At 39.0% G+C, this 13,600-nt stretch overlaps 1 protein-coding gene across 3 annotated transcripts in view; it reads right to left on the bottom strand.

Annotated features, from left to right (window-relative positions):
- Positions 1-13,183, bottom strand: part of FAM110B (family with sequence similarity 110 member B) — an 83,103-nt gene extending 69,920 nt beyond the window's left edge. The window contains exon 1 of one of the 3 annotated variants that reach the window (XM_039346570.1): positions 12,362-13,183. The gene's annotated coding sequence lies outside the window, so the exon portion shown is untranslated. Of the gene's footprint in view, positions 1-11,281; positions 11,704-11,856; positions 11,987-12,361 lie in introns of those variants that run through there. The other 2 variants (XM_039346572.1, XM_039346571.1) reach the window with 2 other exon arrangements.
- Positions 13,184-13,600: the final 417 nt, after the last annotated feature.

Genomic DNA, 13,600 nt, shown 5'->3' with positions numbered 1-13,600 from the left:
GAAAATTCAGGAAGATTTGGAAAAGATAAACAACAAATCTACAACCACTTAAAGGTAAACAAAGCAATAACCAAACACAGTCCTAGGCTTCATTAACAGAGGGAATAGAATCAAGATCACGTGAAGTGTTAGTACCACTTTATAATGCTTTGGTAAGACCACATTTGTAATACTGCATCCAGTTTTGGTCACCACAATATAAAAAAGATATTGACACTCTAGAAAGAGTGCATAGAATAGCAAAAAAGATGATTAGGGGGACTGCAGGCTAAAACATATAAAGATCGGTTACTGGAATTGAATATGTCTAGTTTAATGAAAAGGACTAGGGGTGACATGATATCTAAAAGGCTGTCACAAAGAAGAGAAGGTTAACCTATTCTCCAAAGCACCAGAAGGCAGGACAAGAAGCAATGGATGGAAACTAATAAAGGAGAGAACCAACCTAGAACTAAGAAGAAATTTTCTGACAGAACAGTTAATCAGTGGAACTAGTTGCCTCCAGAAGCTGTTGATACTCCAACTCCAACTGCAGGTTTTTAAGAAAAGATCGGACAATCATTTGTATGAAATGCTAGAGTTTCCTGCTTGAGCACAGGGTTGGACTAGAAGACCTCCAAGATCCCTTCCAACCGTATCACTCTGTTATTTAAAATAAGCACACCTAGACATGCACTATTATGTCTAAGAAAGTATTATGCCATGCTTACAGTATGACACTGCTGCTAATCAGTTATAACTTGATGTATATACGACAGATCATCAACCTAATAGCCTTCAAGCCTTATAGCTTTCATATTGCAAGCCATCACTCCTGTTACTCTTAAAATATTATCATATATAGCTGTGCCATTTCTACAATAGAAGTGTATAGCACATGTTTAGTCATATTGTAGCTATTATGCTATGTTTAGTATTTTTCTAGTTCTTACTTAGGAGTGTGTATTTGACATCTAGCCTTCTTGGAACATGCTTGGGCCTTCTACAATTTCACTTAATGTGAAACAGATTTTTTGTAAAGAGGTTCTACAATTGCAAGCAGAGAAAGTTTTTCCATCATTCTCCCATGTATTGCAGAGACTCTAAAAACATGTCTAGAGCTATTTTACAACTTTTGGCAAGAGAAAGAAAATACTGACAAATAATGTGAATAACCAGTACTGGAAGGACACTGATATATAACTGGAAGTTTTATCATTATCAAGTTTGGTCTAGTGGTTAAAGGCACCAGATTAGAAACTGGAAGTCTGGGAGTTCAAGTTCAGCCTTACCTAGTTGAGTGACCTTGGGCTACTCACCCTCTTTCAGCCCAACTCACAGGGTTGTTGATGTGGGGAAAATAGGAGGAAGCGGGAACATTAGATATGTTTGCTCCCTAGAGTTATTTATAAAAATAATAAAGGTTAAAATTAAATGATAGGATTTTAAAAACAGTCTTAGGCTGCAAAATTCCATTTCACAGTCATTTTAATAACATTATTGATACCAAAGAATTATACATATCTTTGGGATCCTCCTGAATTCAGAACCTTCAATTGCCCTACTTTTCTAATACTGAACAACCTATCTGTACTTGAAGCTGACATTTAGTCAGTTTCCAAGGCAGGTATTTATATGCTGCTGGTAGGTGAAATAAATTATTCAGATAATCTTCTGCTACATAAGAGGATGGGATGAAAATGAGAAAGAAGAGCCAGCAAGCTATGGAAACTACTGGGCTAAATAATATGTAGAGCAACATGCCTGTCTTTAATATAGTGTGTTCTTTTAAACAGAATATGCATTTAAATGCCTGCCACAATAAATGAAAAAATATTTTTTATAATGGGTAGAGGGGGAGAAAAGGAAGATTCAAGACTCTTCATATACAAGAATCATTTGAGCTGCACTGGCTTCCTGTGGGTCTCCGGACGCAATTCAAGGTGTTGGTCATCACCTTCAAAGCCCTTCATGGCATAGGGCCAGGTTACTTACATGACCGCATTCTGCCGCACAGCTCCCAGAGACCAGTGAGGTCCCATAGATTGGGCCTCCTTCAGGTCCCGTCGGCCAGACAATGTCGGCTGGCGGGCCCTCAGGGAAGGGCCTTTTCTGTGGTGGCTCCGACCTGGTGAAATCAACTTCCCCCCAAGGTTCGAACTACTCCCACCCTGCCGGCCTTTAAGAAAGCCGTTAAAACTCTCCTGTTCCGGCAGGCCTGGGGCTGATGTCCTCGGCGGGCCGGGATATGATCGGACTCGCGGTATGACTGGATTATTTTATTTTATTGTTTTATGACTGTTTTTAATTTTGTACGCCGCCCTGAGTCCTTTGGGATTGGGCGGCATATAAATATTTGTAAATAAATAAATAAATAATTCCTAAATAGAATTAAGTAGGACATATAACCACATATAAATGCACATACAAATATGATTTTCATAATTTAGAAATTTGGAAGACAATTTAGAAAACATGAAAATTTAATTAACTAGTTTTATTACAAATCCCATGGAACTTTTATACATATCAAGATTAACCAGAATATGATCCTAAACAGAACTATAATTTTCTTAGTTTTTCAAGCTTGCTATAGTTTTTAATAAAGTAAAAAAAATAAATAAACAGAATATTCATTCATACAAAGCCTGCATAACCATATCTGACTACACAAATATGTAACTGGACAAAAGACATAAATACCAATTATTTTGTTTAGTTTGTAGGACCCAAATAAGTTGATTTCTTGGTGTCCTAATTTTCTATTTTGACCCATTTCATTGTCTACCATTTCTATAATCAGTGCAGTGGATGCAGCTCACTCTTCTATTTATAATTTATTATAAAAATTATTTGTTTATGATGTCATCTCTTAAATTTCAGTGAGTTCTTTATGCACAAGGACATAAATAATCTAAATGGTAGTCAAGCAAGCAAAAGTAATGGAAGGGTATAAAACATGAATTATAGGCTCCAACCAAAAATATACTTTTAAAAGACACATGTATAATGAAAAGAGACCATCTAGTACAAATTGCTTAGACCAGTTACATTGTGATACATTGATATATTTGTGGTAGCTCTCTAAAGGGACTATTCTAATCAAAAAGAAGTGGGCCAAGGATTAAAAAAAAACATAATCAAACATTAATATCAAAAGTAGGTCAAGGAAAGTTAGGATGGCCACTAATATAGACTTTCTAGCATTGCTTTCAAATTCATGTCCATGCATACACACAAATGTCAAATGATAAGAGAGTCGTGCTAATGTATGGTACTCTAAAAGTACTGAAGCACCTGACGCCATGGTGGCACAGTGGTTAGAATGCAGTATTGCAGGCTAATTCTGTTGACTGCCAACTGCTGGAAGTGTTTAGACCTAATTAGAACTAATAAGTATAGGTAGTCCTCGAGTTACGACCACAATTGAGCCCAAAATTTATGCTGCTAACTGAAACATTTGTTAAGTAATTTTGTCCCATTTTAAAACTTTTTGCCATACTTGTTAAGTGAATCATTACACTGGTTAAGCAACATGGTTGTTAAGTGAATCTGGTTTCCCCATTGACTTTGCTTGTCAGAAGGTCACAAAAGGGGACACTGCAACCGTCATAAATATGAGTCAGTTGCCAAGCATCTGAATTTTGATCACGTGACTATGAGGATGCTGAAACGGTTGGAAGTATGAAAAACGCTCCTAAGTCACTTTTTTCAGTGATACTGTAACTTTGAATGGTCACTAAATGAACTGTTGTAAGCCAAGGACTTCCTGTACCTGTCAAGGATGTAAGCCTTTCATTCTATGAATTTCCATTATGATTTTGGCTGTTATTATTTAATGTTGTACAATCTGGTTTATTTTTAAACTAACAAATGGAATAATCATTCAATGAAATCTTTTTTGTGTTTAGTGTCACCTACCTACTTACCTACCTACCTATCTTATGGCATACATTGTCAGGGAAATCTACAAATGCTAGATACAATGTAGTCCTGGATGCCTAAATTGTTAGTTCATTCTGTTCTGCACTTGAGTGCCTAGCCTAGGGGCACCACAGAGGGCAAATTAGCTTACACTAGCTGACTAGTAGCACTCAGGTTGCTGGCTCTTCTGGGCTCCTCTGCTTATCTCGTGCTTTGCCTTGTGTTGAGTTGCCTTGCATCCAGCCAAGTCCAGTGTCAGCTTCCACTGTCCACACACACGAACACAGCTAGGTTTTTCCACTGTCCACACACACGAACACAGCTAGATAAGTGGTACCCATTTATCTACTTGCAATATTGCATGCTTTTGAACTGCTGGGTGGGCAGGAGCTGGGGAACGGGAAGCAGGAGTTCACCAGGTTTAAACTGCTGGAGTGTAGTTCTAGCATCATTAAGCCGCTGCCCATCATTAAGCCACATCCTATAAAAAAACATGGTCACACCTACAGACTTATAGGGGTATATGCAAAATATAAATAAGCAAGCACAACTAATAAATAACAATTAGCAAGGGAAAATGTTTCTGATTACATTTTTCAAGTGCTTGCCACTAGTAGCTAATTAGATTGTTAAAGAATATTTTAAAGAATAAAGCTGAGACAATTAGAACCAAAGTGGGCTGGCTATGACATAGACATATTCAGGAAAAGACAACTGTAAATGTAGTTCTCTTCTATAGTAGCATTTTCTCTTTCTCATTTGTAATTCTGCAGACAATATTAATGATATTTCTTAGATTACAAAATTTACATGGTTCTTTATTTAGAAAAGTGCACAATTAGGAACTGTTGGCCAAGAAAAAAGTAAATGTACGTGGTCCACACATTAAACTAAGCCATAAAGTGGTTCATTTAGTTTTGGTTTAACTATTTGTGTGACATTATCCATTATGGTTGTACATGACTTAACATAAATCCATACAAATATTCAAATCCAGTCAATTAAACATGGTTAAAACATTCTACATTCAATGTGTGATCAGTGTATTCTTAATCGATGTATTTTTAATACAATTCAAGCTTTGGGGTACAAAACACTTCCTGTATTTGCTTCCTAAATCTGGAGTTTTTCCTGAATGCTCATTTTCTTTCTCTCACTAGAAAAACAAACTCCTATCTATGGTAGATAGCTGTAGCTACACATGGGTATTAACCCTCCAGATCTAGCTTATTGTCATCCCTGCTTCGGATGCCACAGGTCTGTTCATTCCAGTCTTCTCTAGAAATGGCTTTCTCTTCTCATTTTGACCTTAAGTTGAGAAAGATCTCTCCCTCACCCAGCACCTTTTTTCCACAAAATTTTGTATCCAAAAACCAAATGAACAAAAACCATATGTATCAGATCAGAAATGAGTAGGTGATAAGCCGCCTGGGAAAGCCAAGGGAAATCATCAAAACAATTAAAAAACAAAAATTAGAATATTTTGGATACGTGATGTGACATCCAGAAAAATACGGCATACTCCATTTAATCCTCCAGGAAAAGATTGAAGGCAAACGAGCTCCAGGCAGAAGAAAAACATCGTGGCTTCAAAATCTAAGGGACTGGCTTGGACAAAACTCAGCAGCACTTTTTCGTGCGGCTGCTGATAAAAACAGGATCGCCAACATGATTGCCAACGTCCGATAACGGATATGGCACAACAAGAAGAATATCTCCTTCTTTATGCTAATCCTGCCACTAGATATATTTCACCTGAAACAATGTTTACTAAAAATAAAAATTAAAAAATGTACTTCCAATAGAAAGCAGATGATTTGGAGGAAAGGGACCAATTTCATAAAAAAAAAATATCTATGTGAGCCTTTCTAGGAATATGACGTGACAGCACAAAACACTGCCACATTTCAAAGCATATGAGTTACATTAAGTTACCAAATAAAATTAGAACTCTGAATAAATATAATTAATCCTCCCATGGAACTCTATTGGGAAATATTTCTATTGCACAGCAAACATTTAAATGTACATTTTTTTCCAAGCTGGTACACTCTAGATGTGACAAAACCTTAAGGATGCATGCAGTCCTGGAAGGTGCTAACTGCACTAAGATAAGAATCCCCCCAAATCAGACATTTGTAGAGTCACAAAGAAGCCGGTAGGAAAAAGAAAATTAACAGGAGCAGCGGGCATTTTTTTCTGAATAAAATTTGTGAAACCAATAACTAGGAGAGTTGCCCATACATTATTAATAAGATCAAATCTCCTGACCTAGATACTTCTAAGTTACAGGAAAAGTCAACATTTTTGAAAAGCAACATATTCCACATATGCATGACAAAGAATAAAATGACGAAAATCTCTTTTACTCATGTGCATACAAAGTTCAACTAACATGCTTTGCTGAAAAAAATATACTAAAATGTATATTAAAACCATTTGTAATCTAGTTATACAATAAACATCATCAGCACGAGATGTCTTGGAATCCCTAAACAATTTGAATACAGACACACATACATATACATTATTATACAATTTGACTTAACTGATTTTATTCTTAATGCAAAAGTATTTTCCAGGGTTTTTTTAGGTAAGACTGCAACATTTATATTGCACTCTGCCAAATCAAGATACCTGTATGCCCTACCGATGGCAAAAGACAGACAAGCAAATAATGGTCTTGTTTTGTTTAGAGAGGTGGAAGAAGCAACTATTCATCTATTTTCTATACAACCTGAAGATTGGGTGAAATCTTATGCTTAAAATATGTACATTGTCTCTGCATTCATTTGGCACCTGCCATCTTGAACCTGGCATGAACATACAGACCCCATAACATTAACATTGTATCAGAAGCTTTTGATGAGCCTACAGCTAACATACCTATTAAAAATACCCCTTTGACCAATTTCAGATTTTCATCCCATAGTGATCAACAAAGCTATAAACTGATTTTTATTTAAAGCTCAAAACTAACATCAAAACAAAATAATATATCTAAAGTTAAATTCATTGGGTGTATTCACATTTGACAAAAACACATAAACACTTTTTGTCTGCATTTAAAACTTGAGTTTGATTTAGAAAATATTAAGTATATAATTTGCCAGGATGTGAAAAAAAATGTAATACGAAGTTCACATGTCACAGAGTTTTACAAACAGCTTACAGTCCATAATCAGTTGGCAATCCCCAACTGAGTTCTGAAACTAGTTTATGCCAATTAAATTTTGTACAAGTTTTGAGGGGAGGGCTCACTCAAAATATTTATACTAATGCTACCACAGGTTTCCATATACCTAGAGATATGATGTCAAAAAGAATTTCTACATACACCTTGACTTATAATCACAATTATAATCACTCTTTTCAAGGCTGTTGTAACTTTGAACAGTTGCTAAACAAAAAGTTGTAAGTCAAGGGCTACCTGTATATTTTAACTTAAAGGCTCAGTGGAATCTCTTCTCAAAAAGAATTACAAAAAGAAGAAAAAGATTAAATTAAAAACATCACACGTGAAACATATTATAATAAAGTTAGTGAAGCAATACAAACATTTTGGTTTATATTAACTTATTCAGATGCTTATTAGCTTATTTAGATGATTTTTTTTTTAAAAAAATCAGTATCTCTCATTATTCTCCAGCTATAAACAGAGACAGGCTACTGTGTTTTCCCAAAAGTAACCGCCCTAGAAAGTAAGCCCCAGCTTGACTTTCGGGATGTGCCTAATATAGACCACCCTGAAAGTAAGCCCTAGTTTAGAGCAAGGGCAGGGGTACTGGGGATGAAGTTGCCCCACGCACCCCACTCCTGCTTACCTTCGCAAAAAAAAAAAAAATCTCACAAAGTTGGAATTGATTGACTGACCCTTCCCCCCCCCACACAAATTTCTTTTGTTTCTCTGCACACGGTGGCGGCGGATTGTGAAGGACAAATGGCATGGGGCTGGAAGTTAGTAAGGAAAGAAATGCAATTCCTGGGGGATGTGAGGGCATCTAGCCGGTAGTATGGCAAGGTCTCCAGCTCCACAGCGAAGAGGCAGCCAGCCTGGGTGCTGATGGCAGGATGCCTGCCCACTTCACCACCCTCCCTCCCTGAGCCTCCGGCACTTCACCTGCCGCTTTGGTCTGCCTGGTCACTGCCCAGCATGGCCACCCGGGGCTGCAGGGGCTGGCCTGGCACAGGAAGGGCACGTTCTCCACCCATACCAGTACTGTACCTGGTCAGCCACCATGCTCTCGCCGCCGCATTGCTTCTTCACCCCATGCACAAGCCCCGCCCCTCCTGCATGCTTGCAGCCTGGTACCGACAAAAAATAAGCCCTCCCCCAAAGTAAATCCTAGTGCTTACTTCAGAACCCAAAAGAAAGTAAGACTGGTCTTACTTTTGGGGAAATACGGTACTTTTCTAAAATAATTTATATCTTTTCCACAATGCTAATTTTATGTCTTAGTGGAATCATAAATCTATGTAAAGTTATGTCAGATTTATCAGATTTGGCAAACTACTAAAGATTGAAGAAAGAGCTGTCTGTTTATTCCTGGGAAAACAGGGCACATTACACATGCCATTAATTAAAAACTATAACAGATTTCTGGAATGATTTTGTTTATTTTAAACTACTCTTCTAATATCTAATTTGGTACTTTCTACAGCTGTGGAAATAATTTTTTGAGTCATTTTGTTTCCCCAGTTACCTCACTGAAAATGTTCAGAACCTTTTGAGAAGCCCACTAAAGGTGTTTGCAACTATTTTACCATCAGGGAATGGATCAAAAGAGACAAAGCTCCTTACCGAATTATCTGCATACACCTCTACCTGTATAAAACGAACATAGCAGTCAAATGCATTTCTTTAAAACAAGAATTAGGAAATCCTCATTACTGTCCATTCTTCACACATAGAATGACCATTTAGCTGAATCATTATGTAAAACATGCATTATTTCTGATATACATGAGGCTCAGAACAGAACCAAGTTGATAAACAGCAGCCATAACATTTTCAGAAATCAAAGGATGATCAGGCACCAGTGAGAAAGCTGGAAAATAATAAGATGTTAAAAAGTAACTGTAAAGAAGATAAAATGATGTAATAAGAGTAGGAAAGGATCTTGAAGAACTTCAATCCCCACCTAGACCATTTTACACTTTGTTCTATTCTTCCCAGGCAATAGGCTTTTGCTTTGTCAATTCCCACACAATGGTTAAGTGTTTTTTTTTTAAAAAAAAAATGCTACATAAAGGAATACAGCAAAAAGGTCATGCAGTTACTCATGTCCTAGTCACCACACATATTAACTACTGCAATGTGCTCTACATGGCTATGCTCTTGAACACCACTTGGACTTCAACTGGTCCAGAATACAGAAGCATGAGCCTTGATTGGCATGCCTCAGTAGATTCATGTGACATCTTTGCTTCACAAACTGCACTGGTTACAAAATGCTTCCAGGTGTTATTCAAGGTGCTTATCATAATCTATACAGCCTTGCATTGCACGGCAAAGGGTCTTGTTATTTGAGGGGCTGTCTGTCTCCCTTGGCATCAGCCTGGCTGATTCAATTTGACAGAGTTGGTACACTGCAGGTCCACCTGTAATTTATCAGAACCTAGAAGCATGTCTTCACTGTCATGGTGCCTGCCCTCTTGAATGAGATTCCCCAATATCCCCATGGCTCTCCGTCTGGCATGTTCTCCCAGGCCTTGGGTAAAGGTGGTTGGGGCCCCTGTTGGACTGTGTTTGACTATGATTGACAGGATCCAACATCAACTCTTATTGTTTAATCTTTTATAAATGTCATACTATTTTTATGCTGTCACTATTTTTGTACAACACAACACCCAAAGTTGGTTGGAACTGAGTGGCATCTACACTGAGTAAATTATGGTGAACTCCATCACCATAAAACTATCTATTCAAAGAATTTAGTCATCAACAAGTTGAAGACACACAAGGAGGAAAGTGATACTAAGGATTTGGAGAAATGAGAACTGCATCTGTAACAAAATGCCCTTACTATCCCATTCATGGACATGTCTTTATCAGCTATCAATTATACAGGTGACTGTCCAACATCTGCTTGAATGCCTTCCATGAGAATAGCCAATCATGTTCAGATGCTCATTTAGTTAGATGTTAAATGCTCTAATCATTTAAAAGCTTTGTAGAACTCACATCCATAATTTAACCATGTTTTGCTCAATTATCCTAATTTTTTAAATGTTAACACCATTTGTATTCACTAAAATATGGTTTGCTAATTTATAGTTCAGAATCATGCTCATTCAAAATCTATTCTCCTTAATATAAGCCAGTTAAAGCTACCATTGCTGTCTTGGTATCAAACACCAAACAATCATGTGGCAAAACACTTGAATGCTATATTCTTAATCTTTTGTTTTCTAAACTAAGTATTATTATTTTGCCATTTTCACAGAGCTTCTAGTCTGTTCCAGTTTGGATTTATCATCCTTATAGCTTGGTTTTAAGTTTACATATGGATAATATCTGAGTTTAAAAACAGCATAAAATAAAGCTATTTTTTATTTGTAAAATTATGGTTCTGTTAACACAAACTACAGTTGCAGCAGCTTTTGTAGCAGAATCATACTGCTGACTCACTTTTAGCTTGTGATCAAAATACATTTCACCTCTATTGCTGCCATCCAACTATCTCCCCATCCTGTACTTAGACAATACAGTAACAAACAAAAGGGCAGACAAGGATTTAACCCAGGATGAAGACCTAACTCTAACTCTGAACCTCCCTCCAACTATTGACAACCCCAAATTTCAATTTCCTCTGACTTAGCATCAATTTAATAATAAAATTTGATAGGATCAAAATAATACCAATCCTGTAGAATAAACTATTATTGTACCTGCATTTTAGATATGACATGAAGGTAAGGGGGAGGTTTAAGACTGAGATTAAGAACTTCCTTTTAACCATTTCATTAGAATATGACAGAGGAAATACTGTAATGGTCATGCTGCAAAAACTTCAAGAACTTAACCAGATAGATATGCAAAGCACAGGCAATTTCTTGCTGGAATTATGTTTTAGATTCATGCTAACAATAGAGTCCTGAAACAAAATGTTTATATAATTTCATACAGTTGTCACTGGTATTCCAGTTCCTTAACTAGAGCACACCAAATGTGGAGACAGCTGTATCTGTCTGCCAGACAGAAATTATCAATATATCCAGCAGCAGTTATCTTCTGATATATATAGGCAGTGTAAAACTTGAAAGGATATTTATCCATCTTTAAAAGAGGCTACCAAACTTCAGTTATAAGCACAATGACAAAATGTCAAACACAGAATATTTTTTTCTTCAGAGTAAACATCCACACTACACTTACTTTTCACACTGTCAAACACAAACACCACAAAGACACATTGCTCCAGTATCCATACAGCGATGAAATAGCCAAAGCCAAGGCTTAATTAAAGCTGGACTGACATCCATCCTAAAAGTGACACAAATACTTTTCTCATACGGGCGCCAGACGTTTGCTCTAGAGGGCAAAGGATGCGTGTTTCAAGCACTTCCATCCCAGTTCCGCAGCCTATACAACTGTCTTCCTTCGAATTCAATCGTTCCCAAGAGTCTACCAAACCGCGTCTTTTCTTCAAAAGCGGAGATTCTGGAAAGGCAGCGCCGAGGTTCTGCAGTACTTCGCAGGTAGAGCAGCGACCTTAACGAAGGCGAACTTCCTATTCTCCCGGAATTGCTTCCATTTCTACAAGTCTAAAATGAAACGTTGCACCCAGATACACGCATATACATATACACACATACACATGCGCGCGCGCGCGAATAATGAAAGACAGAATAACCCGCCCCCACTCCCTCCTTCCCTCTCTCTCTCTGTCTCTGCCTCTGTCTCTGTCTGTCTGTCTGTCTCTCTCTCCCTCTCTGCAATACTGTACTAACCCGGTTCTCGGTTTCCTGAGCAGGCGCACGTTAAACTTCCCCCTCCTGCTTCTGCGCTGGCACTCCAAGCGACTCCCTCCCAAAGCTACTACAAAAAATCAACCAAACAATCCGCCCTCTTGCTATTTGCAGGGAGGAATAACAATCCAGGTGTAGTGACCGGCGCATATACAGCGCAAGTCGTCCCTGGCCGCCGCCTCTAAAACGGGCTTCAGCTGCTAGTTACGTCGGCGGTGGAAGGCAGCGTTTGCTCAGGCGCAGTAACTAGCGCTACGAAGCGGGCACCGGCATTCCAGGCTCAGATAACCCGCAGATGAGGAGACGAGCGAAGAAGACAGAGCCGCCAGCGCCGCCGCATCGGAACTGAGAGACTAGGCTCCGGGCAAAAGGAGCGTTCCCCCTTCCCGATCTCCAGGCTCTGCTGTCTGCGTGTCCTTCCGCCACGACCACCCGTCCAGAAGCGCTGGGCGGCCGCATTCCCTCGCTCCAGCACAACGAGACTTACCTGGTGCCCTGCTTCGGTCGCCTCCTGCGAGATAGTAAGCCCTAGGCGAGGAGACGCGGTCTTGCCGAGAAAGCCATTGGGAGCCGAGGCTTCGGTGGCGAAGAGACCACGGAGGAATTGCACGGCTTGCGAAGGCGACGCGGTGCACGCGCCCCCGGGCTTCCTCCGCACATTGAATGAAAACTCTCCCACGGCCGAATTGCTGCCACCGCAGCCAGAAGCGGCGCCGAGCTCCGTCCTTCCCACTTCTTGCTAACGCAGAGGGGGGGGGAGTTGAAGAACGGCGGGCAGGGTGTTCTTTCTGTGCGGGCTGCCTTCCAGGATGGCCTGGAAGGCAGCAAGAAGTAGACCTCGCGGCTCGCCTTTGAATTTTTCACAGACTCTTCCTTGTTTCGCCTGCTTTCTCTTCCTTTCCCTACGCCTTGTCCCCCATTCTGCGCTCTGAATGGCTCGGTCCATCCTGAAATGGGTAGGGGGCGGGGCGGGGGATGCTATTGCTCGCTTACAATAGGCTTGAAGCGACCTCCGCGATGTAACGGAGCAGAAAACAGCGCTGCGTATAACCTACCTTGGTTCCTTTTCAAAGGCGATATTCTGGATTTGGATGATGAGATTAGGAAACTATGGTGGCTAAATTAAAGGTGGGCAAAGCAGGGAAATATACACGGCTCTAAGGTGGTGTTCATCAAACGCGCTTAAATTATTCACTAAATGTGTGTTGGTCTAATATCAAAAACTAATCAGTGGAATTGGGTTTTCACAATACTAAACAAACACGAAGTCCGTGGTTATGTTAAACAAATCAGGATATTGTGCACTATGTTTTTCCCTCTTATGATTACTTCCATTGTATGAATAAAATAATTTGGGTAGCTCTACTGTATGCGTGGGCAAATGGGAATGATGTCAATACAAATGATGCAACTTCTTTTTGTGTAATTATGAGGCACAAGAGTACTTAACCATAATCTTTGATGATGGCATGACACAACTGTCACCATTTTGATGCCATCCCAACTTTTCATGAGTGTAGCTAGTGTTAATTTATCCTGCTGTAGGTTATGAGTGTAGCTAGTGTTGATTTATCCTGCTGCAGCAAGTCTGCAAGCCCATAACTCTAGAATTTTACCAAACCATGTTCCTGCATGTTAGCTAGAATACCAACATCACTCATTTTAATAAAATTTATTCTCCCCTTAAACTTATATCTGTTGCATGACAAACAGGCTAAAGTTATAC

Source organism: Crotalus tigris, unplaced genomic scaffold, assembly GCF_016545835.1.
Source record: "Crotalus tigris isolate CLP2741 ecotype Arizona unplaced genomic scaffold, ASM1654583v1 scf7180000018015.536803, whole genome shotgun sequence".
NCBI classification, from domain to species: Eukaryota; Metazoa; Chordata; class Lepidosauria; order Squamata; family Viperidae; genus Crotalus; species Crotalus tigris.
This window is presented reverse-complemented; position numbering and strand designations above follow the sequence as displayed.